This window comes from Crocodylus porosus, unplaced genomic scaffold (assembly GCF_001723895.1).
Source record: "Crocodylus porosus isolate Cpor-Errol unplaced genomic scaffold, CroPor_comp1, whole genome shotgun sequence".
Taxonomy (NCBI): Eukaryota; Metazoa; Chordata; order Crocodylia; family Crocodylidae; genus Crocodylus; species Crocodylus porosus.
In genome coordinates, this window is record NW_017728943.1 from 77,773,715 (window position 1) to 77,799,119 (window position 25,405).

The following is a 25,405-nucleotide window of genomic DNA, read 5'->3' on the forward strand; positions in this document are numbered from 1 at the left end:
GCACCTACACTGAACACTTTCAAGAGCAAATTGGATGCTTATCTTGCTGGGATCCTATGACTCCAGCTGACTTCCTGCCTCTTGGGTAGGGGACTGGACTCGATGATCTTCCGAGGTCCCTTCCAGCCCTAATGTCTATATATACTTACCAACTCAGTTGCATAGGAGATAAAAACCCAAACCATCTAAAGCAGCACAAGTCCTGCCTCTTCTCACTCCGGTACTGCATTTAGGACTCCTATACACTTGCAGGGAACCTGCTTCAACACGCTGGAAATCCAGCACATCAGAGCAGACTCGAGTCTGCTGGAACATGGGAATTAATGCAGTCCAGGAATGAAAAAAGCTGGATCAAATTCCAGAGGAACAAGGGCTCTGTCTCAGCATATAATAGACCCTAAATCATGCTCTGACCAAAACTCATGAACTAACCAGAACACTAACACAATTTCTATCGTTCATAATGAAATCAACGTTCTTTAAACTCCAAATTCCTATCCCCAAACTCTTCTTTCAGTTTTCCATTTGGGAGACAGTTCTAGTCCTCTCTGGGAGCATCTACATATGCAATTTATTTGACTGAATAAACTCTGGCACTGTTTGCACTGGAGTTTATTGCTCCCAGGTGTACTTTTAAATGTGTTCCTGGGACCACAGCACATTGAGCCAGAATGGAGAAGGCCTGACTGCCAGGGGGCCCAAGAAGTCAGCCTGCCAGCCTGGGCCTGCTCTGGCCCAGCTCAACATGCTGTAGGGAGGCTGGCTGGGGCATGAGTGTGCTCCAGTGCAGGGCTAGCCAGCAGGCAGCCCCTACACTGAAGCACCCTCGTGCCCCATCTAGCCTCATCAATGTCTACATGTGCACTGCAGCATGCTAAATAATGCTGCTACAGGATACTACTTGTGTTTACAATAACCTACAGTGCCATTTGTTAGTTTACTGTAGCCTAATAGGGCCGCATGTGTAGATGCTGAGACTTTACTGTGTAGCTAATTAGGAAACTGCAGTAAATGTCTCATGGGCTAGGAACTGAAATTACACATAAATGGGTATAAGTGATCAGAAACCAGTTCAAATCTGTAAGCAACAGGGTTAGGGACAGAAGTTACACATAAACCAGTTTAAGTGATCAGCAACTGGTTTAAACCTGTAATAAAGCAGAAGTTCAGTGCTCATAAACCAGTTTCAAGATGGCCGAAACCAGTTTGAGATAAACCTAGTTGAATATAGTATCAGACAACTAATTGAGGTCAAACCAGTTTATGGAACTTCTGTCCCAGACCCTTTTCTGGTTTAAATTAAATCAGAGTCCCCCAGCATCCCAGCATGCTCTGCAGCCCTGGGCTGGGCTCAGCTGTCTGTTCCGGCCAGGCAGAGTTGGCTCCACTCTGCTCCTCCCTAGCCAGAGCACTATCACTGCTCTGACTGGCTGACAAGGGGTGGAAGTGTGAAACCCTGCTCTTGAGTTCAGCCGGGTCTGCCTGGCAGGGGAGCAGCAGACTTTGTCAGGCATCCTCAGCCCCCCACCACCAATGCTCACTGATCCAGTAGCAGGAGTAGTAGTGTGGCCAGATGCTGGTAACTTGAGAAGAAGGAGGGGTTTAATCCCCCCATTGTGGAGGGGGGGCAAGTTGTGGGCACTGATAGGCTCCACTCCACTCAGGGCCACAGTGGTCAGATGCCAGTAGCCTGAGGGGAAGGGAAGTGGGGTTTAATCCACCCATTGCAGGCAGCATTAGCACAGGCATTGACACAGTGCTGGCTCCATCCCACGCTAAAGATCCCCTCAGGCAGGACCCATGCTGCAGTGGCTAGGCTGAGTCCCTTGGAGAAGCAGCAAGCAGCATCCAATGTGGATGCAGGTCCAGCCATAGGTAGGGGGAAGGGAGGGGGGATGTGACCTGGCTGCAGGTGCAGAGGGGGAGATGGAGGGGAGGCAGGGCTAATCACAGATCCTGACTCATCACTGCCTCCTAGTGCAGCAGTACAGCCTAGGCTGGGGTGGCCCTAGGAGGTGGGGGGTCAGTGCCCACCACCTCCTGCCTCCAGCCCCATGTGGGGGCTGTGATTTGCAGGCAGGCTGCAGCTGGAGCGTGGCTTTCTGTCCCTCTTCCTCTCCCAGTGGTGGCATTGGGCAGCAGCAGGGGGAGGCAATGAACTGCTGCAGCCCAGTCTGGCCCAGCCCTGCAGCCCAGGGATGTGGGCAGCAACTGGCCCATGGCAGCCTGCACTAAGCACCCCGTGAGGAGGCAGAAGGTGACAGGTGCCTTACCTCCACCTGCCATGATGGTTCACTCTATATGATCAATGGCTGAAGCCGGCTTAAGATAAACCTGAATGGATGTAGTGTCAGGCATAATTGATTTAGGTTAAATTGGTGTATTTCCTTCTCTCCCAGATCCCCTCCAGATTCAACTTAACTCACAATCACCCAACATCCCAGGATGCTTTGCAGCTCCCCCACAAACCTCCCCCTGCAGGGTACATGGGCAAGCTGTGGCCTAAGCTGTCTGCTCCAGCCCAGCAAGGAGGTGTGCTCTAGTGCCTTCCACCTTCTGGCCTGGACCACTGAAAGCATGTGGCTGCATTTCTAGAATCAAAAGTGAATGTCTGTTCACTTGCTTATGGGTTCAATCTATGCAGCTTAGACTAACCAGGGAAGACTGAATCAATTCAACCTTGGGCTTTTTGACTGTTTGCACTTAGCCATGTAGATATGCCTTCTTAGTCCTGGGGTTGCAGGTCAAAGCTGAACAAAGCAACAGAAATGATTGCATAATTCTTTCTTTTCTGCTTGTCTGTTCTGGTGAGATCTAGAAGATCATATGATCTTTAAGGACTGGTTTGTGTTTGTTGGAGGGCTTCTCCCCCTGTCATGTGAGGTTCAAATTCTTACAACTTTTGGTACAGCAGGGATTCACTAGTACACAGATCTATCCCATTGCTTTTATAATTACAGGCAGAATCCCAGTGACACTGCAAAGAGCAGTCAGCTGGTGGGAGTTCAGCAGAAATCCCAGATGCTGCAAAGTAACTTAGTCAGAATTATCTCAGGTGACCTTCCATCATTAGTCCCCCTGGGCAGTGGCTGATCTGATCCTGCAGTGCCAGATCAGTAGGACCCCACACATTGATCACTCCCCTGAGCTTGCTCCCAGCCCTGCTGAGTCACTGCAGCAACATGTGCTGTCTTCTCCAGACCTCACCTTGCTTTCTGCAACAGGAACCCTTCTGTAGTACCATGGCAACTTCCTTCACCCAAGGTCTCATTCCTGCCAACACGCAACTCTTTGGCACATAATACCAGTATAACCAGGAACCTGCTACTGTATGGTCAATAACTGTGCAGCTTTCAGCACTGCTGTATCAGGTAAAGGGAAATTGTTCTACTCTGTCAATGAGAGTGCTAAAGGGCCTAGAGTAGCAGGATTTCCTCCTTTGGGAAGCCTCTCCTTTATACCAGCCCCCTGACTTAGTAAAGCTCTTGGGATATCTTCCTGCCCTTGATACAGGATACTGAGACTAGGATTTTTATTGTTCTTATCTTCTGCCCACTCATGGACCTTGGAGGCTTTCTGCAGTTCCACCTCCCACAGTTTCCAAGTGCTCAGGTCTGACTGGATTTTCCTAGCAACCATCAGAGACAGCTTTCTCAGTTCCTTCATTTTATCTAATACTAGCGACACTAATACTAGCAGACAAGGCATTCATCACCGTAACCTTCTCTAGAGATATTTCACCATCCCTTTTTCTCTTGCTGGTCCTCACAGGCTTGCAGTGCACATAGCTGTCCATTGTAGTAGTGCTGGAAGAGGTTCATGTCTGGCAGATGCACTATTGTTTGACTCACAATAGCTCCCTATCAGGAAAGAGTCTTGGAAACCAGCTGAACATCTGTGAACATGTGCTCCTCAAAAGACATGCTGAACTCATTTCCAGAAACTGCCTCTAGCCAGTGTTGGTGGGTGGAACTTACAGGCCCTGTCATTGCCAGTGCTGGAACAATCTTTTCTGCTTAGCTCTTGGGCTGCAGAAGCAGTGCAGAACCCTGTAGTTGGAGCTGTGCCACTTGCTACTAAGCCTTTGTACCAACCAAGGTGATACTGGGGTTTGTCTGATTCCCATATCAACCAAATGCATCTGCTCTTTCTCGTTGCTCTACTCTAACACCCCTCCTGCTCCCGCAACATTTCTGTTTAGTCTGTTTGATGCCCTGATGAGTCTTAGAGAATGAGCAAGGATACTTGTCTAAATATAGGTTCTGAGAGGGATTTTTCAGTCTCCAAGGACTTTTGGCCATACTACAAAACAGACTGGTCACAGACCATGAAAATGATACTGAATAGGTTAGAGAAAAATGAGAAAGCTGGATTCTCTCTGTAAAGCCACTTGAGTCCCAACTATTTCATTTAAAATCTTATTATTATTATTTTTCTAGCTTGGATAACAGCTACACAGTTTGGTATCATCATGTGTCAAAGAGCAGATTTGGAAGGCTGTGAGGGTGAGGGATGGTAAAAGGGAATGTCTGAGGCTACTAAACCTTCCACTTTAGGCTAGAAGAAGGGCAGAGTTTACACAGAAGAAGAAAAAGCCAAAGCAGATGGCCACAGAGAAGAAAGGCCACACAAAACACATATGATCTACCTGGCTTCTTCCCAGCATTGCATCCCAGATTTAAGCCAGCTCTGCTCAGCCAGCCCCAATTCCAGTGGTATCAGGGGAATTTCTTTTTAGTCCTGCTCAGCAGAAAGCAGAATTGGCAGGCTGTTTTCCTCCCAGCCAAACAATGCTGCCTTGCTCAATTCACATTCACTCTTCAATGAACTGCCTGCTAAAATTTTCCAGATTGTGACAGCTGAAGGGTGGCAATTCACTCTTTCCAAATCATTCACTGTCATTACAGCAAGACCATGGAGCTGGCTTCAGCCAGAAAAATCCTTTCTGACAAGAGGACAGACTGCTGAGAAATGTAGGCTTCACATTTAGGTTTGATGTAAAAAAAAAGGTTTGACAAAAGCTGTTAGGAAGAGAAATGCATTCCAGGTTTGTTTTATTTTTAATTCCTTTTATTCCTCTGAATTTTTTTTTTTAAATTAGACATGGTGCCACACTCCTGGGTTCCTAACCACAGATTTTTTTTTGATCCCTGAGAGCAAGAAAGCAAAATTATCTTGACCCATGAAGCAAAATTGATCAGCACAGACCCACAGGCTAGGTACAGACATTCAAAGAGACCAAGGCAGAATCAATCTAAGTTATGCGGTTTTCTGTAATCAGCATAGTTTAGATCAGTAGCAAACAGAACACACGTTTGACCTTTGGTAGGCGGGGTGCAAATCTTCAGCTGGGTTTCACCATTTTTAAACTAGTCTGCATGCACTGAACTTCTGATCTGTTATGGATGTAGACTGGTTCCTGATCATTTATACCAGTAAAAGTGTATATCTGTACCTGTCCAGAAAGTGAGCATGTCTACACATGCAATTAATGGTATTTGGCTTTACTGTGCAGTAAATTTAATACTGTTAAATGTACTGCTCGGTGGACTAATTTACTGCACAGTAAGAGCCTGCACATGTAGATAGTGATGCTTTACTCTGCAGTAGATTAGTCTATTCCTCAGTAAAGTGTCTTGTGTAGACATGGCCAGTGAAACTTAACAGCCTAGTTTTGTTGTCCTTCCTGAGTGTTTTGTTTTATTCTTTTCTATTCAGGTTCTTACAACTTGTTCAGGACCATGAATTTGACAAGTAAATACTATTAACAACACAAGTAAATCAGAGGCTTAAAGTTGTTAAAATTTCAATAACACATGTAATTAGTTATGAGAGTTGGTTAGCCTTTAACATTCATTGATGGGGTGAATCTGGTTAGTATGATCACAAATTCAGGTATTTGATGTGGAACTTATAATGCCATCCAGGAAAACTTGGGTGCCCAGTTTGAAACTTTAAGACCAGGAATGGATAACTTGTGAATAACAAATTGTTATTCTTATACGTATTTCTATTGTGTCTAATGGCACCAAGCCAAGCTCTACTGGTCCAGGTGCTGCATAAAGAAACACTGAAAGGATAGTCATTGCCCTAAGGATCTCATGTATCAGGTATATCAGGGTGCAACAGGTGGGTTGTACACACTGAGGAGAGGATAATGATAAAGCAATTAAGCTCTAGCTCTGCTAGAATAAGCAATAGTTGCATCCCATTGCTCACCTCATGATTGTCAGCCAACAGCTATGTTTTTAGGCACTGTGACAGAAAAAAGTATTACGGACAAGTAGGAAGAATTTGTGAAGAATTTTTTCTAATTCCACAAAGAGGATAAAATGGCTCCATTCCTTCACTTGTAGCTGAAACTGAACAGGAAAACTCCTGGGGCCTCTCCAGCGATGTCTCCGCAGTTGTGATGCTCAAGCTTAGATGGCTGACTACATCATATACGAATGTCCTTATGGCCTTTTTTTGGGAGCCCAAGGTCTTATTGACATTGACCATTCTACCTGTTTCTGGCTTTCTGAGTCTCATGCTTCTGACATATAAGTGAGGTGACACTTGCTTCATCATCAGCAGGAAACAATTTTCCCATCCTGCAAAACTTTGAGATTTCAAAAATATTCCCATTCTGGATCAGAATAAAAACAACTTCTTTCAAAGTATTCCATGGAGAGGATGGGCAAACGTGCGCACGCGCACACACTCACACACACACACACGCACAGACTTTTCAGTCCAGTGATTAGGGTACTCATCTGGGAGGTAGGAGACCAGGTTTAAGTCCCTGCTTTGCCTAATTCAGAGCAGACATTTGGAATTGAGTTTTCCACTTGAGTGCTCTAATCACTGGGCTATAGAGTCTGTCTCTTTCTCTGGTCTAATGAATATTTAATTATTTATAGAAAGTTGAACATATCTAATGGAAGGGATTGAAACCTACCCTATAATAGCCTATTTATTACGGAAGTGAGAGACTCAAGTGCAAGTCCCTCATCTGAATCTGAATTCCTCCATGTCAGGAGGAAAGTCCTGACAATCAGGCTATTCTAAGGTATATCTCTGCCCAGAATCGTCATCCTGGAGTTCAGAAACTGTTTTTTATAAAAAGGGCTGTTTCAACCAATACCTTCCTGTAAATGGCTTTGGTTCCTAAGGACAGACATTTTTCAAGGAAAACAGTCATTTGTCACAGGGAAAAATTCTATCCAAATCTATCCGTGATGAACTCTGGATACTCAAAAACAGACTGGCAATGACAGGATAACTTTGCAAATACTGAGCAGAGCCTATGAATAGTCAAAGAAGTGTCAAATTTGTCATTTTATATTAAAGCATGTTCTATTAATCAATCTGTTTTAGTAACACAGGCAGGGCATTATGCACGTGCATGCATGTGTACATAAGACTTATGCTATTTGCCCTAATAGCATACGGATAGAATGTTTTGTGGAGCAAACAAAATTAGCTAAATGACTTTTTCAGGATAAACTGTCTCATCTGTTAGATGATAGATTCATTTGCTTGTCCTCAACTAAATGCTGTCAGTTTTGAACATGGCTGCAATGTGAATCACAAAAGACCATACAAACAAACCTGTGTTTTTGAAAAAACAAGTGTTTCAACTGTGTATGTATCAGAGTCACAAGGTAGACAACAATTAGTTATAAGCAGAGCTAGTTTTCTGAGTCTACAGCTATGCTGCTTCCAACTTGCACCTTCAGGTTGCCTTACTGAATAAAGGAATGAGGAAATGCGTGAGTTCTTATACATTTTAGCTCCAATAAATCATCAGAAATTCTGATTTCTAGGTAGTGCATACAGCACCATGACAACTTCTGTTCACAAATGTATGTCCACTTGGACTGGAAGCTGTGCCCTTAATAAGATATGCTGAGGCAGATATTGCTTTTTTCATAAGGGGGGAAAAGCTTCTTTGTCCAGATAAAGACATCTGAATCATCTTTGATGAAGGCTGCATCTGGTGAGCAGAGACAAATTGAACTCTGATGGCCTTGGCAACACCTGGGAGTTCCTGCTTTCAGTGCCATGCCTCTACTATCATTATCTCACACTTTTCATGTTCTTAGCTTCTCAAGCTGAGCTGCTGCTCCTCTGGCCAGGACAGGGTCTGGAAGCTAGTTAGATCAATGAGTGGCTGGGGAGCCAGAACACTTGATGGAATGGCTCAAACATCTGTGATCCTTCACGTAGAGAGGCAGGATGGAAATTAATGAGTACAACTTTCTCCTTCTCCTTTTCCTTCTTTACACAGATGCCAGCTGATATTCTATACCATCTCTGCAATCTCTACAGGATTCAGTTGGACTAGATTTTGATATGCCTGTGCAGACTCCTGTGCAGGATATAGCTCTGTGAGTGAGATTTTGGGCAGCAAGTGTCTAAGAGTGGAGGATGCAAGGAGCATTTTGTATCATAGTGCCAGGGGGCTCTAGAATCCTGATAGAGAGCATAGCAGTTTGTTCCTTCCAACCAGTAACCTGCTACCCAGTTCATTCACCTGGTGATCTACCACTTGATGGCTAGAAAATGGTATTAAGCAGTTTGCTTTTGGCAATGGTTTATAGGTAAAGTAGATATGCATTAGAATAATGATCCAAAGCAACAAGATTTAATTGATTTCCAAAAAGCCTGTCTGTGATAAAGTTTCTTCAAGGTCTGCTGAGTGTGATATGGGCAAACAGTGAGTAGACACACAGGCTGAGCATTAAAGCTATCTACTACTCTGTTCCATAACATAAGATAAGGTGGCACCATGTCATAGTGCCCAACTGCAGGGCCCTTGGGTTTTCTGGTTTTGGAGGAGCAGACCAAATTAGGAGAAGACCGGTAAAGCCCAAATTTGGATGTGTGCATGTGATGGGTTTGTAAAACAAAGGAATACACTGACATGACAAACTGTGGACAACATGATGACAAAAGAGACCAATCAGTGATGGCCAAAGATGAAGAGTCATCACATCAGGAGAAAAGAATATAAAAGGAGGGATTTTAGAGCAACAAAGGGTCCTCAGGAGAGGAACCCGAGGCCACCATGGAGAGAGGACATCCTACCAGCCCATCTCACCCACCCCACTGTAAGGGGGGCCTTGGCCTCCGACCTCCAGGCTGCTGACATCTGACATTCAAGAGAGAACCTCAGAGTGAAGCTGGTATACTGGCCAGATGTACTTTCTCTCTGTGACAGCTCTAGGACTGGTAGCTATAGAATTTTTTTGCATTATTCTTATCTGCTATTACTGTGTATCAATAAAATTTGTCTTTTATCAAATGGAGAGGTCATAGTCGGTTTGAGGATTTGAGTCTGCCTGGAACAAGGTATCTGGGTCATAAATCCAGTGCCAACAGTGGGAGGCATCTGGAGCATGGTAATTGCCATGCTGCAGCAGATTCAATTAACTGAGTGTGCTCCAACCTACTGTAATTACAATGCATTGGAGAAGCCTCCATGCTCATGTACAGGCACCCCTTGAGCCCCTTAAAATTAATGTGTAACAAAGCCCTAAGGGGCAGTCCTATGCTTATTCAAGTTAGTATTCCCCACTCCACTTTTCTCCTCTTCCCTTTCTGTCAGTAGAACAAAAATGTTTCAGAACATGAAGTATTATATGGAGTGTTCATGTGTGGGGGTTTTTTCCATTCTTGTTTTAAAGAAAAAGAAAGGGTAGTTGGTCTTCAGACTACAAGGGTATGGGCTAGAGTCATCTCTCTTCTGATCTCCTTGAAAAAAGCAGGAGCAAAAGTGAATGAAGCAAGAAGCACTATGAAAGGCAGAAAGAGAACTACAGATGTGTCTGCACCTGGCTACTTGACTATGAGTACAGGTGCTAGGAGAAAGAACACACCCTAAGCAGGCATTTCTGAGGCTGTAGCTGAGGCCTTTCACTCTTGACTACATAATTTCACCTGCAGCCAGTTGTTCACTGTAACCTATGTCACTGCATGTGTGCATGCACTTTCAAAACATAGCGAACATAAAATGTGCATGGAAATTCAGGACTTCATCCAAATAATGTATTTAAATCTCTAGGTGCTATCCTGACACATCAGTGAACTCCATTCTTTTTAACTCATATACTCTACAGGACCCAATTATTCACAGTAAACTCTGCAAACACCACCTTTTTCCTCTATTTTAATTACCAGTTACATATCCCAATAAAACCCTGAATGACTAGCCAAATAAACCCAGGGTATACCTTCCACTAAATTGGTGAAAATCTTTGGAGAAGAAGGATGCAATTTGGTTCAGAAATTGAGATTCAGCTCTTCACTACTTTAAATCTTGCCATGAATCCTTGAAGGACCCTATGTAGCCATGACCTTGCTGTGTTTCATCAGAGGTCCTTGTAGCCTGACATCAAATCAGTGGGTAGTGACTTGGTGTTGATGTATTGAGATAAGGTGATGTTCACATGGGAAGGGTGGGTTTTCTATAGCATAAATACTACTATATACTATGACTCCCTTCCTTAGTGATGATAAACTAAGTGCTTCCTTTTTAAGAATGCTTCAAAATGAAGCTATAGGAAAAAAAAAAGTCCCATGCTCATTCTGATACTGCATACATGATGTTCACCCATCCATTCATGCAACCTACCAAGAATAGGTCATGGCTGTCATTATATGCTCCTTTCAAAGAACATGCCTTGTATCTTAAGGGGAAGAGCATAAATCACCTTCCTCTTCTGCCAAATCCTCTTGTTTCCCTCTGGTCCTCACTAAAGATAATTGCAGGGGTGACACATACACAGCATTACTAATTACATACTGTGATACTAATTGCATGCTTCCTTTAGTATTCAACACTAACAAAAACAAAAAAATAGAGAACCTGATTCTGATCTCTCTTTCACCATTGACAATCCAGAGCTGCTCCACTGATGATAACAGTTACACCAATGTAAAAAAACAGCATGAGATGAGAGCCTGACAATTGACATATTACAAGGCATTTCAAAAAGAATGACTTTAATTTGGTGCCTGTATTTGGAGACAAGCAAATATTTTCTTATAACAAGAATTTGCTGAAAGTATTTAACACATTCCTTGTCAGAAAGAAAGCTTGTACCAAATCTGTAGTACTTCTCTTGCTACCAATGTTGCAATGAAATCAGTGTAGTTGTAGGAAGAACTTGACATGTTCCATAGGTGCTTTCTCCCACTATAAACCTGGTATATTCAACAGTGCAGCAAGTGGACTCTACAGAGACAGTCCTGGCACAATCAGCAGCACAATGGGCACCATCTGCCTGGTGGTACGTGGCATGTCTGTACTGTGTCCCTAGCACTCAGAGATAAACTCTCTAGTACATCCTGCCCACCTGCTCCCACTTGTGCACACCAAATCTGCAAATGTCATGATGAGGCACACAGCCAGGGAGCAGCAGCATAACTAAGGGTGAGCAAGTAGGGTACCAGCTCCATGTGCCAATGTAGGAGTGCAAGAATGGTGGCTGCTGCCACTGTTCCAGTCACCACTGCTGGCCAGAGCACAAAAGACTTGTTATGCCTCTGGTAGGGAGTACCAAATATGGCTGTGATCCAGATTTTCTCCAGTGGGTTTGACAATGGCCACAGGGGGCACCCCTGGAGAAACTCCATTCCTTCCTTTTGTGGGTTTGGCATGTGCCAGAAGGAACAGCTGAGCTGAGTGTGCTCAAGTACCTTCCTCTCTGAAGGATGCAGAGTATACATAGTGGGACAGCAGATAGCTATACTGCTGCATATAGTTAGGATAACCAGGAAAGAACCTAAATCCCTTTTACCTGGACATAACCTGATACATATGTGCACAATGTATATAGGACAGAGGTTCTCGGGCTTTTGGCTCCATGGGCCAGATGAGTGGCTTAGGACAGTACTGGGTCCCATACTGCCTCAACCTTACCCCATGCACCCATATCAAGCCTCGTACCACCTCAACCTGGGTCTTGCATGTGGGCTGAAATTTGGTAGCAGGGGAGGGGCATTCATTGCTGTTGTCTTTCCCCCACTGCTGAATTTTTAGACCCATAGGGAGCCCTGCAGATCCTGCTGGCCATTTGATATGGCTTTCCAGATCTGGCCTCCAAGCCAGAGGCTAAGCACCTCTAATCTAGGACATTCAGGAGTAGATGAGTAGACCAATTCCCTCTCAGGACAAAGTAGTGCATCTCTGCCAATTAACACCAGCTAAGAAGCTGGCCTGAGTTGTATCTAACCTATAGAGAACTGATTCAGTGGCTACACTTGAAAATTGCACCTGCCCTGGAGGGGCATCCCTGTGCAGGGAGTCAGTGGAAGTCAAATTGGCTTTGTAGTGCAGTAAATCTGCAAGCCTGGAAGAGTGTTAAAGGGCCAGAGTTGCAAGTTTAACACAGCAGACGTTGTTGTGCACAAGCACATCTGGAACCTGAACTTCCATAAACATGAGTTCTCTCAAAGTGTACATGGACTCAGCAATGCTGCAGGTGTGTTTTTCCTGGATGTACCCACTTCATTCAACTGTGCAACAGGTGCATCATACGTGACTGTACACTGTCCAACTGGCAATGATCTGCCAGTTAAGTCCTTTACTGCTAATGCTACATAATCAGCTTATTGTGTAATTGCCAGTCTAATGCCCTGCCAGTACATTTTGGTGTGTGTATGCCTGCATGTTTTCATATTTATAATATAAAACCATTTCTTTGGAGCATTGTTGTCTGTTTTACAATGAGGGCTAGCAACTAGGACTCAGAGAATTGAGGTATGCACAACAGGCCAAACAGCTGGCTTTGTATTGCCTTCATAGCAATGTCTAATTACAGCAGAGAACACACACCACCATTGATGGCAACACATCCGTATTAAAATGCCTTTGTTCTGCTCAAAGTCCTATCATTTATCTAAATGACTATTATTTTCCCTTTTTCCTCAGAGCATTTATTAAATCTGTGAGCAATTTCAAGCCATTAGCCCACAGATACAAGCTTTATTCAACAGGAATGAATTACTAGAAGAATGGCTGGCTGCCTAGCGCTGTCTGGCACTAGGCAGTCATGTCAGAAGGCTCAAATCCAAGGGGCATGACTCCTCTAGTTTTGATTGATGCCCTGCTCCCTTAGTTTTTCTGCCAAGTGAGGTTGTAATTCATGCCTGGACGATTTTGCTGTCACTTATTTCTGCAGAAAATGTCTGTCTTTTTTCTGAGTGAATTTTAATTTGTAAAGTTTATTTTCATTGTGGGCAGAATTCACTTTATGCAGAAGAGACTGCTTCTGAAGACAAATTAATTCAAGAAGAATATCTAGATGAAATGTATTAGGACAAGGGAGTAGCTGCTATGGGCCCCTATAAGATGCTGTGTTTTAGCACCTGTGATATTAACTGTCAAGGAAGTAAGCGTACTGGTATACCTACCTGCTCTGGCTGCACTCCTGTGAATCTTCTTATAAGAAACAAGACACGTTCCCCCCCGTGCCCACCACACACACACACACACACACACACACACACACACACACACACACACACACACTTCACATGTCTTGCCTATTTAGAATGAAAGTTTCTGAGGTCAGAGATTATTTCTTACTGTGTGTTTTCACCATGTCAGACACAGCGGGGCAGCCCCGGTCCCATAACTATTATAATGTAAACATTAAATAATGATTTTTGCTGCTCATGGCAGTTTTTACAGGAGTAGGGACATTAGCCCCCTAGCTCAGGTTTACTTCTCAACAGTCACCCTGCAATTTCAACTGATACAGTACATTTCCTGTCCAAAAGAGTTTCCCTGTGCTGCTGCGACATGCTGAACAGCTACCATCCTGTGTCTCCGAGCTGGCTCTATTTCAGTCACTGGTAATTTTGTAATAATTTTTTAAGCAGTACAAGAACTTTCAGAATACATTTGGCACAGATATATAGGGCCACATCTTTGCCTGGCAAAAAAGTCATAGCTTTTTGGAATTTGCAGATATATTGCTTCCTGCCAGCTAAGAAGCTGGACTATAACACTTCGCTGCTGTTAGTAAAGATTCTATGGTGGATGTGTATAGATTCACTTTAATGAATCACTGTAGTGAATCTATAGTGGACATGTAAATTCATAAGATCATGGGAGCAATAGGCACAATTATTTTTTTTAAACGTTTGTTAATACAGTGTAGGAGCTGGCTTTCAGGTGGTGTATTACATGTCAGTGTTCTCCTTTGCACCTGCTTTAGGATACTATCTGGTGAGGAATGGAGAATCCTCAAACACACAACCAAGCCAAAAATAACTCCACAGTATCAACAGCAGTGAGAAACAACTTCTCTCAAGTCTAGAACATGCTTTAAGCCCTTGCATTAACATGTGGCTAGGTAACAGCTCAAGACATCAGTCATAATGTAACAGATGAGTAATACCAGCAAACAACTCAAAAACAGAAAGGGTCACATGGGCCACTGTCTGCAAATCATGGCTGAATTCCCTTTGTGGGGTGTGGGTTTAGCCCCTGGTATCCAGTTATTTTTGTTTTTAACCAATGGCTGTCCCAGGTAAAATGCAGGGAAGAAGCAAGAGAGAATGCAACTCTGTAAGCCAGTGAGAAGGCCATCTCCTGCAGGGATGGAGTCCTGAGTTCTAGTTCCCTGTCTCCAGGACTGTTTATGTATTTTATATTTGACTAACACTGATTTAGAAACAGACATTCTGGTAGCAGTGGCTAGAGCCAAGGACTCCTTCTCCCACTGGAGTATCCAAACCACTAAGCTATAGAATCACACTCCCTTTTGCTTGCTTTTCTTCTGGCACCATATATTTTGCACTCTTGGCTGCCTGGTAAACCACCTTCAGCTGGAGAGGGTCCCATCTGGTGTGGCCTAAAGTCCCCTGTAAGAGGTGGGAGATGTGGGCTTGGGTTCCCTAAGTGTTAAAAAGGCCTAGAAACCAAGAATGACTTTTTATGACAGTGGTCTTACATTTTGGCTATCAGGCAAAAGCTGGACATCATTACTATTTGCACCAGCACTGGGGTTAGCAGGAGAAAGCACAGAGCTGGCTGTTCTGGATTGCCTCTGAACATGCACAGTAGCCAAAATTTGGGTATCTTGGGATATTTTGAGAAGAAAGTGGGGGTGCTTAAGGCATATGGTCACCCAAGCATTCTTGTGGCCACACAACAGAGCTAACTTGTATTGCTTTTTGTAACACAGGTGCCTAAAAATTCAATCCATGTTTAGGTTGATTAGGCACTGATCCTCCCTGTTTCCATTCTAGTGGATAAAGTGAGGATACTCTTCCTCCAACAGGAGTTTCGAAGCATTCAGATATTGTAGCAACAGGGGGCCCTGATGTACATAAAATAGTTTTATTGTGGATTTTTTAAAATCCTCTATGCAGTTTTGTTTTGATGTAATTTAACAGATTGAGGCAAATTGCTTTAGTAAGTTTAAAGAGAGGATTAGACACTCATCTGAATAAGATTTGCATATGTAGTGACACTAGCCAGGATAAGATTATAAAGACTATCAATCATAGATTTAACGACTTTAGAGATACAAACCACTCATTTTGTAGGTCATTTAGCCTATCTTTCAACAGAATTTTCCATGCAATATACTCTCCATTATTTTTAACCTCCCTGCTTCCAGGATCTTTATGGTTTGGGGCAGAAGATGAGCTCCTGGTGAATCAATGAATGGCATTTCTTCCTATAGCATAATACAATTTCTTCTGTATATGCCTGAATCCATTTATTAATTCTTAGCAAAAGGCTCTGCCCTTTCCCCACCAATCTGAAGAAGACAGCCCCATGTAAATGTGAGCAACCTGAAGAATTTAGGTCAACCATTCATATGATGACCATGGCGAGGGAAGGAAGAAAAACAAAAAGCCCAAACAATCTTCTTTACTCAGGAGTAGATGAACAAGTTTCTAGTGACTGGTTCAAAATTAAGCTTATCCTAGAAACCAATCAATAGCCTGCCATGGTAGAAGCAATGTATAGTATTATTTATTAGATGCATTTGGCAATCCAGAGCAGAAGTGCAGGGATGCGGCTGGGTGCCCAGGGATTCCAGCTAAGATTTAGGGCCTGTTTAACTAGTCACTCTGCAACAGTGATAAGCCACGTTCCAAAGATCTTGCAATCCAAATATGTAAGATAGGAAATACATGAGATAAAGGCAATATTTTCATTCCCAATTTACTGAGAGGAAGCTGAGACATAAAGAAGTAAAGTTGATTTAGAGCAGCAAGCTGGACCCAGAGTTCCTACTGTGGTGCCTTATCACAAAGCCATCCTCTTCTGACTCTGCAAAACAGGTGAATAATAAGGACATATTAATTGGTTGATTCTGGGTCTGGCAACCACAATCCCCAATTAGGTGCAACATCAAACACAGCTTTCATGCCTTCCTCCATAGTCTCTGGACTATGTTAAGTTAGGACTAGGCCTGTGTGAATAGGGAACTCTTCGATTTGAATTCTGATTTGGCCAATTCGGGTGCCAGAGATTCAATTCAGAGATCCGAATCATTTTTCTGATTCAATGCAGCCAAATCACTTCGGAAGATTTGGAGCCAATTTGGAAATTTGGCCATAGAGTATAATGGGGAATCAATGAAATAACTATAACTTTGTTGTCTTTTGGTTGATTCAGACAAAATTTGCAAGGATGGCAGCCTCTGCAGAGAGCATGACACGTGCCACACTTCAAGTTGATAAGTGCAGGGGTTTCTGGGAAACTACACCTCAAAGTCCTGAATGCAAAACTCACATCACGTGTTTATGTTAAGCCACAGTGGGGTGAAAACTGCAGGGGTGTTAGCCACAAATTCTGACAAGTTTCAAGGAGATAGGTGCAGAGGTTTCTGGGAAACTGTACCTCAAACGGCTGGCAAGCAAAACTCATGACATAGGTGACACTGTGTGTTACAGCACAGGGAGGTGAAAACTGCGGTGATGGTAGCCCCTGCTGGGGCCACAAAGCCTGCCAAGTTTCAAGAAGGTCGATGCAGGGGTTTGCGGGGAATTGCACGCCAAATTCATGAAAGCAAAACTCGTGTTGCTTGTATGTGTCAAGCCACAGTGGAGTCAAAACTGCAGGCGTGCTAGCCCCTGCTGAGGCCAAAAAGCTTGCCAAGTTTCAAGGAGATAGGTGCAGGGGATTGGGGGAAAACTGTACCTTAAGCTGCAGACAAGCAAAACTCATGCCATGGGTGACACTGTGTGTGTTAAAGCGCAGCAGGGTGAAAGCTGCAGGCCTGCTAGCCCCTGCTGAGGCCACAAAGCCTGCCAGCTGTCGAGGGGATCGGTGCAGGGGCTACTGGGTTCTGGGGCCCAGCACCTCTGGCAGCTGACAGGCAAAACTCGTGACATGGGTGCTTGTGCAACTGTGGCTGTCTTGGGGCACAGAGGGAGGGGAAACTACTGCAGGCCTGACTGCTAGGCCCTGCTTCAGCCACAAAGCCTGCCAGCAGTTAAGGAGATAGGTGCAGGGGGGTTCTGGGGCCCTGAACCCCTAGCTGCTAACAGGAAAAACTTGTGACATGGGTGCTTGTGCAACTGACTGTCTCTGTCTTGGGGCAGAAGCAGTTCCTGGCTCTATATTGATTCTTTCCTCTCCTTAGTTTGTGTTTTTGTAGGTTTTAACCCTTGATCATTAACTCGTTATCCTCACTAGCTAGTGTGTATTGAGCTGGTCCCTGAGTGAATCATGATTGATTGGTAACACAGTAGCTTAGCAGCCAGGCCTGCAGCAATTTCCTCCCTCCCTCCCCCACGTGCCCCAAGACAGACACAGTTACACAAGCACCCATGACACGAGCTTTGCCTGTCAGCAGCTAGAGGCCTATCACCTTGAAACTTGGCACACATTATGCTCTCAACAGAGGCTACGATCTCTGCAAGTTTCATCTGAATAAGACAAGACAACAAAGTTATAGATATTTCATTGATTATACCCTATGGCCGGATTGCCGTACCTCAGAATATTTTCTAAATCAATTCAGAAGCTCCAAATCAATTTGGAAAGCCTAAATCTTCCAGTGATTCAATTCAGATTTGTAGATTCAGCCTCCAAATCATCTGAATCATCTCTGAATCTGAATCATGACCCGAAGCTTTGCACAGCCCTAGTTAGGACTCTAAACTAGACAGGGCATTGGATTCTATTCTGGTGAGACTGTTCATCTGCTGGCCAAAACTGTTTTCCCTACTAAAAATCTAACACTTTTTTTTTTCCAGTTAGAGGTGCTGCAGCAGTTGCTGGAGTGCTGGATTTCACTGTTTTCACCAAGGCACACATGACCCTAATGATATTCTATGAGTAAGGGGGGAAAAAAGCCCACCAATTTGTATTGGCTTGGAATCTTCCTGCCTCTTTCTTCTTTAAATGTATTTATTGTGAAAACAGATTGCTGATGAAATCCTCTATTTATATAACAGAGGACTTGTCCTATACATCTCTGATTTTTAGTTAGTCTGTAAGGTGTAAATCTGCCCAGACTTCAGACTAATATGGCTAGCTACCTGTCAAAATAGATTGTTATTATGTTCCAACATCAGCTCTGCCTACAAGTCTGATCTTATTCCCCTCAACTACTCACTAGCTACAGGTCTAAATTCTGGAAGACCTACAGGTCTAAATTCCCTAGAACTCACTGTCCTCCAAAAATTCCTGCCTGAAATTCACTTCTTTTGCCTGGCCATTTTACAGTGAACACATCTTCAGTAATGACTGACCTCACTCGTGCACGTGGGCTCTTGGGCTCTTCCATATTCAATTACATGAACACTACTGCTGAATAGCTTCTTGTTCACTTCTAGGTTAATTTCAAGATGCTGGTGATGTTCCTCAATACCCTGAATACTTTGCAGATTATCTGAAAAACTGCATCTTCTCTCATATTTTACCTTTGCTGAAAAGCACTTGCTAATATCTATGTTTGAACCACTTAAATCAGGTCCATCCCTGATATAATTTAATCTATGGCAGCAGATCATTATCAGTCAAGGACCCTGCTTTGGAATGCATTCCCTTTGATAGACCTTTTACAAACTTGAGGGCAAAATTCTCAGCTGGTGTAAATCACCATAGTTTCATCAATATCAGACTCCACTGATGTCAACACAGTTACAAGATCTAGCCCCAAGCTCTAGCAAATTATTGATCATAATTCTACATTCATCTGCAAAGTAGAACTGTATAGGAACTAGAATTTCTGTTATATGGAGTATCTTCCTTCTTAGTCAAAATGAAAACAAACACTTCCAAAATGTCCCATAAAATAATTTAGTATTTAAAAAAAGTTTTGAGTCAATTAATGCATTTTGTTATGAAAAAGCTGAAATATTTCACTTTGATTCTAACTTTTAGATTCTTATATTACCACTTATAATGTATGAATAAATTGAGAAATGAAAAGACCTGTTGAAACTAAAGGTTCCATTCTGATAATGTCAAAACATCACAACATTGGCAAAGAACTCTGGTTCAATTTTTGTTTAAATTAAATGTTGATGAAATCACCCTGTTCCTACAGAAAGTTTTCATTTAGGCAAAACATCATTTTCCAGTAGAAAAATGTTTCTTTGGAATTTGTTTTTTTTTTTTACCAGCTATGCTATTTTGTTTTAGCCTTTCATTAACCTGTTTTGTTTAGCATTTTCATTAGTGTTACTGAAGCACTTGGTTTCCATGGCAATAGGTACTGTTGTTCTAAAATCAATTATAAGCTCTTACTGGCAGGGGCATCATCCTTTCTCACTTCTCTGAAGAGTCAAGCCTCATGCCACTGTATGCATGATGCAGCACTGCATAAATATGCAAGATGTGTCTGATAGCATTTTGCAAAGTAACAAATATATTTCAGATTCTAACAGTCACATGCATACTTAGCAGCACTCACTTATACATTCTCATTGGCTTCTTAAGCAAGTAAGGACCTTGTTACAGGTGGTTTCTGGACCTCTTAACCACTGGACTGGCACACATTAACATCTCTTTAGTGGCTTAAAGCACTTGTTATTCATCTTAAAGTTACACTATTCTAGGGCAGGACCATCTCCAAAGCACCCAAATTTTTCCCATTCCATTACCATGTGGCACTTCCCACAGCTATTCCACCCAAATTAAAGTTCTCCAGTATCCCAAAATGCAGGATGAGCAGAGACACCATGGTGCAGTGGGCCTGTGTAGGGTACCTTGCCCCCAGGGGCCATTGGACAAAGCAAGTTCCACAGCCCCAGGGTATCTGGTAGCCACAGTGACCCCCGTAACCACCCAAACCACCTCTGCTGCTGCCAGTGATGGCTCAGATAGCAGATGCTGCCTAAGCCCTGGAGAAAAAAGGATTGGGCCCCTCAAAGCAAGTGAGGTCCAGGGCTGCAGACCTGGAGCTCTCTGGTCTTGCTGAAATTGACACAGCAGCTTCACACTGAGAGCAGGGCCACAAAGCTTAAGCCCTGTGTAACAGGGAGGTTCCCCATTACTTTAAGGAGAAAGCAGCCACAGAGAGTTCCCCAGGAGGAAAGAACCACTATGTGGTGACGAGGACTGGGCACGATCACCCACCACTCCAAAAGACCTGAAGTGAAGGAAGACAGACAAGGACCAGCAAAGAACCCAAGAAACTTCACACAAAAGGGAAAAAGCTTGGGCCAACATGATGTGAGGTGCAGCAACGCTACTTGATAAGCACACTGGCCATACAGCTGGGTGGTGCAAAGCCAATGACATCAGCCCTGCACACCACCACAAAGGGTTTAAAGGCACTGGGGAAGTGCTGGAGGGGGAGAGCTGGGGAGCTTGCTCCAGGCAGGTGGAGTGCAGCAGCAGAGAGAACTGAAGGGTGCCAGAGCAGCGCAGCACCCACAAACCAGTTACCCTGCTGAGGCAGAGATAGAGAACCAGGGCTCCTCCCTGCAATTTCTCCCTTCATAGCCCTTAGGGAAAAGCAGGGAAGAGAGGCACCTTACTTGTTTTTTATTTTGTTTTTTATTTTCCCTTTTCCAGTGTGGTTATTATTCTTGACCCTCTGGGTCTCAGATGGAGGGCCTGTACCCCAGCAGGGAAAGGCTCAAAGAAACAGGCCTGGAGAAAGGGCCTGCAGGCTAATGGCAGAGAAAGCTCTGGATCTACCAGTGCCACGACAGTACGCAGCCAAACATGGAACCAGACCAAGCACCTTCATCTATCTTTGAGCAAGCCTGGTTGGGGACATGGAGCAGCAAAGGCTAGAGAACATTTGGCACCTATGGTTGGTAGGTGGAAGGGGTGTATGGGAGGCAGAGCCCCAAGTCAGCCACTGCAGTAATGCGAGAACCCCTGTGGGGCCCATCAAATATAGCAGAGAACCCTCCCTTCTTCAATATGACCAAGACATGGCAGGAAAGCAGGGGAGGACCCCAGCCCGGGTACTTGTGATCTATTAATCATGGAAACCACAGGCATGACATACTACCTTGATGAACTGGCTGCAAGGAAATAGGCAGCCAGGGCCCAGAAACCTGCTTGAGCAGCAGGGACACTGCTGCAGCAACTAGACCAACAGCCCATTAGATGAAATAAAGCTAGCTATGCCAGGGCTAGCAAGCCACCTTATTGGAAGTGGGCAGGGTTTGAGACACATATAAGCTCAGAGTCTGATCCAGAGCAGTCAGTCTGACCCTGCAAATGACAGGGAGAGGAGTTCCTAGGTAGGAAAGCTGCACAGAGGGACTGATCAGCACTCAGACTATTCCTCAGAGATGCAAGTAAAGGACCCAGGATCACTTACTGCCTTCAGGGTGAATTATAAAACCCCGTGGTTGCATCTACATTTGCCATAGCAACGTGCTACTGCACCATAGCGTCCGTGGCACAAATCATGATGCTACAGCTACAACACAGCACAAACCATGACATGCTCCCTTGCTATAATGAGTCACTGCAGCAACATACCAGCTAAAAATAAACCACATGCTGCCAGCACAGCACAGCAATGGCTGTTACTGCACCGTCATTTAGTACCTCCTAAAAGAAGTACTAAAAGACAGTGCAGTAATAATGGCACTGTAGGGGCATGTGTAGACATACCCAGTGTGGGGAGAGTTTTGGTTATATAACCAAGAGGCTTGTGTTTGTATTCTTGTTATATCAAAGGACTGCATTGTGAATCTGGGGGAGATCTAGGGTTTCCAACACCCCAGGCCTGCCCTGGAGTCTCCAGGAATTTGATATAAATCTCCAGAAAACTTCTGAGAGTCACCTGGGAGATAAGTGACAGCCCTGATCTCAGTGTGGAGCTGCTGCAGCTCAACAAGACCAGAAAGCCCTGAAAAAGGAGTTCGGTATTGTAGAGCTGCAGCAGCTCTGCCCTGAGAGCAGGGCTGCCAGGGCTTAAGCTGTTTCCCCAGGTTTCTCTAGTCTCATTGCAACTGGCATGGAAGTGGGCCCAATCTCTGCCTGGCAGGAAGAAGTGGGTCCTGCTTCTAGTCCTGTCTCTGCACACCAAACCTCTACAGCAAGTCACAACTGTGCATGTGAAGGACAGTCAGAGGAGGTTCTTCTCCTTACCATGTGTCGCCTCCACTAACCCATTTAATATTTGTTTGGCTTACAGTGTAAGGTCTAACAGGGCCCAAAGTGCTTCTCAGTAGGGCTGTTTGAAACAGCACTGTTTCATTTCAACTTCCATTTTGCCATATTGAAGGGACAGTGTTTCATTTAACTGTTTAGAAGCACTGTTCCATTTTGTTTCATCAAAACTTTTTCGCTGTTTCAATTCTGTTTCCACGCGTTTCAATGTTTCGCCCATAGGTTATAACTGGGAATAACAAAAATCCCTATAACTTTGACATTTCTTTCCAGATTTGAATGAAAACAGCAGGGATGGTAGACCCTGCTGAGGCCACAAGCCTGCCAAGCTTCAAGGAGATAGATGCAGTGTTTTCTGGAAAAGTGCACCTCAAGTTGCTGACAAGCAAAACTCATGTTATGTGTGTGTTTTAAGCTGGAGCAGGGTGAAAACAGCAGCCATGGTAGCCCATGCGGAGGCCATGAAGCCTGCCAGGTTTCAAGGAGATAGGTGCAGGGGTTTCTGGAAAACTGCATTTTGTCACAGAGTAGGGTCCATAGAGATGGCCCTAGGACCCTGTGACCATACCAGCTCTGTCATGCGGGCACCTTCTTTTCTCACCTGCCACTACATCTTGTCGGAAAAGATAATAGACAGGGAGGCTGACCTCAAGCTTCAGCTCAATCATTGTCCTTATAGGCCCCACTAAACCCTGTAGGTTCTTGGACCCCTTGCTGGGACCCACTTAAAGTAGGTGCCTCAAGAACATCCCTTAGGGGTTAGATGCATGGCTCCTATCATCCCTTACCACACCCCATGCCTCACAGATAGTATATTGATATCAACCCTGTAATGAGGTCTTGGTCTCACTCTACCTTCTGTTATCTTTGGGCTCTCTATGCCCCTGTTGGTGCACCCTCACTGGCACTGGGGCCTCTACACAAAAAGGTATTGTGCTCCAATGAGGACTCCTCCTCCCCTACAGCCTCAGTCCAGTCCACCACTTTAATTAGCAACAGATAAGCAGCACAGTAGCACTAGCATCTCATGCAACCAAACTGTCACAAAGCCTTGCTTTCCTTTCCTGCAGGAGCTTCTTCTCCAGAAGCTATCAGAGAACTCTCTCTGCCAGCCCCAGCCCTGGGGCTTAGATGTGCCCAGGGCCCTGAGTTCTTCAGGTCAGCTGACTGGGGACAGGTGCTAGAGGTGTAGGTTGTAACCATATTGATCTAAGGACATGGCACTTGCAGACAAGGTTCTTTGGGTCAATCTTATATCTTTTAGTAGACCAACTGAATAGTTGGAGAAATATATCATAGCAAACTTTTGGGTTGAAAACCCTTTGTCAGGCTGTGGAAGCACCTGCAGTTGGTGTGTGTACTCTTCCTGGGGAAGAAATAATGAAGAACCCAGAGGCTGGAATGCATGCAATAAAGCCAGTCTGTGAAAATAAAAATTGAAGCATGAGGGGGTGAGGAAAAGGGATGTAGCACGTAAAAGTGGAGAGGTACCTTGGGAGTCAGACATCTGGCAGGTTGTAGTGTGTCATAATTCTAATATCTATATCGAGACCATGAGTTTCTGTACCTAGGAGGTTAATGAAGTGCAGTTCATAGGCTCATCTATAAAAAGTGGTTTGTAAATTCAAACAAGCACTGAACCTCACTAACCTCATCACCAGAAGCCTACTTCCTACAGCCCAAAACACAATGAATGGATCTAGGCCATGCCATGACAAGACATGCAAAACCTGCCAACAATATCTCCAGTATGGAGATATCTTCACAATACAATACATACCTTCATCAGGGCACCAAGTGCCCTAATGGAAAATATGTAGAAGACACTAAGCAACTGAACACCAGAGCGAGTGCACACTGAAAATCTAGCAAAGACAAGAGCAGAACACCACCTGTCTCCAAGCTCTCAGGCCTGATCCTCAAAGGGAATTTACAAAACACTTTTCACAGATGAGACTATGAACTTTACTTCATCAACCTCCTGGATGCAGAAACTCACGGACTTGACTTAATATAGACACTGGAATTATGACACACTACAACTTGGTGGACATCTGACTCCCCAGGTACCTCTCCAATTTTGGCTATGCTCCTACATCCCTTTCCCCCCTCCCTCCCCCAACCCAGCCTGTCCCTCACCCCCTGATGCCTCCATTTCCATTTTCACTGCCTGGCTTTCTTGCATGTATTGCATGCCAGCCTTTGGCTTCTTCACTATTCCTTCCACACAGGAACAGCCCACACAGTAACTGCAGGTGCTTCCTCAGTCTGACAAAGGGTTTTTCAACCTGAAAGCTGGCATCCCAGGCAGCTAAGCTGAGCTCACCTGGAGCCTCACAACTCCACTGCAACCAGCAAGCCTCAGACCTGTCAAAGATGTGATAGATCTGGGATTTCCCCAGCCAGGACTGCAGACAGAGTGAGGAGGGAGGCATTCACTCCATCTGCACCTGGAGCTTAGGGAACCCCAAAAGGAACATCAGCTGCTCCACCAAACAAGGATCCAAGGAGGTGTGGTGGGATATCACTATATCACCAGCAATGCTGAACACCCTTTCGCTCGGAACACTGCGGTGGACAGGACAGGTGTTCCTGGGCAACCATGGCCAGATCCAGCCACATCTGGCTGTGGCCTGCCCGGTAGGCCAAGGGGTCACACAGCAGCTGCTCCATGTCCTCGGTGAGATAAGCAGCCAGCAAGGCCTGAGTGCTACCTGCCTGATGGTGTGGGTTGTGGATTCCCCCTCCTTCCCCAGAATTTCCTTCACTATGGCACTTAGATCCAGATCCAGCTCTTCCTCCATCTCTTCCTCTGGCACTGAAAGGCTCAGGCTGGAAAGTGAAATGGGGGTGGAG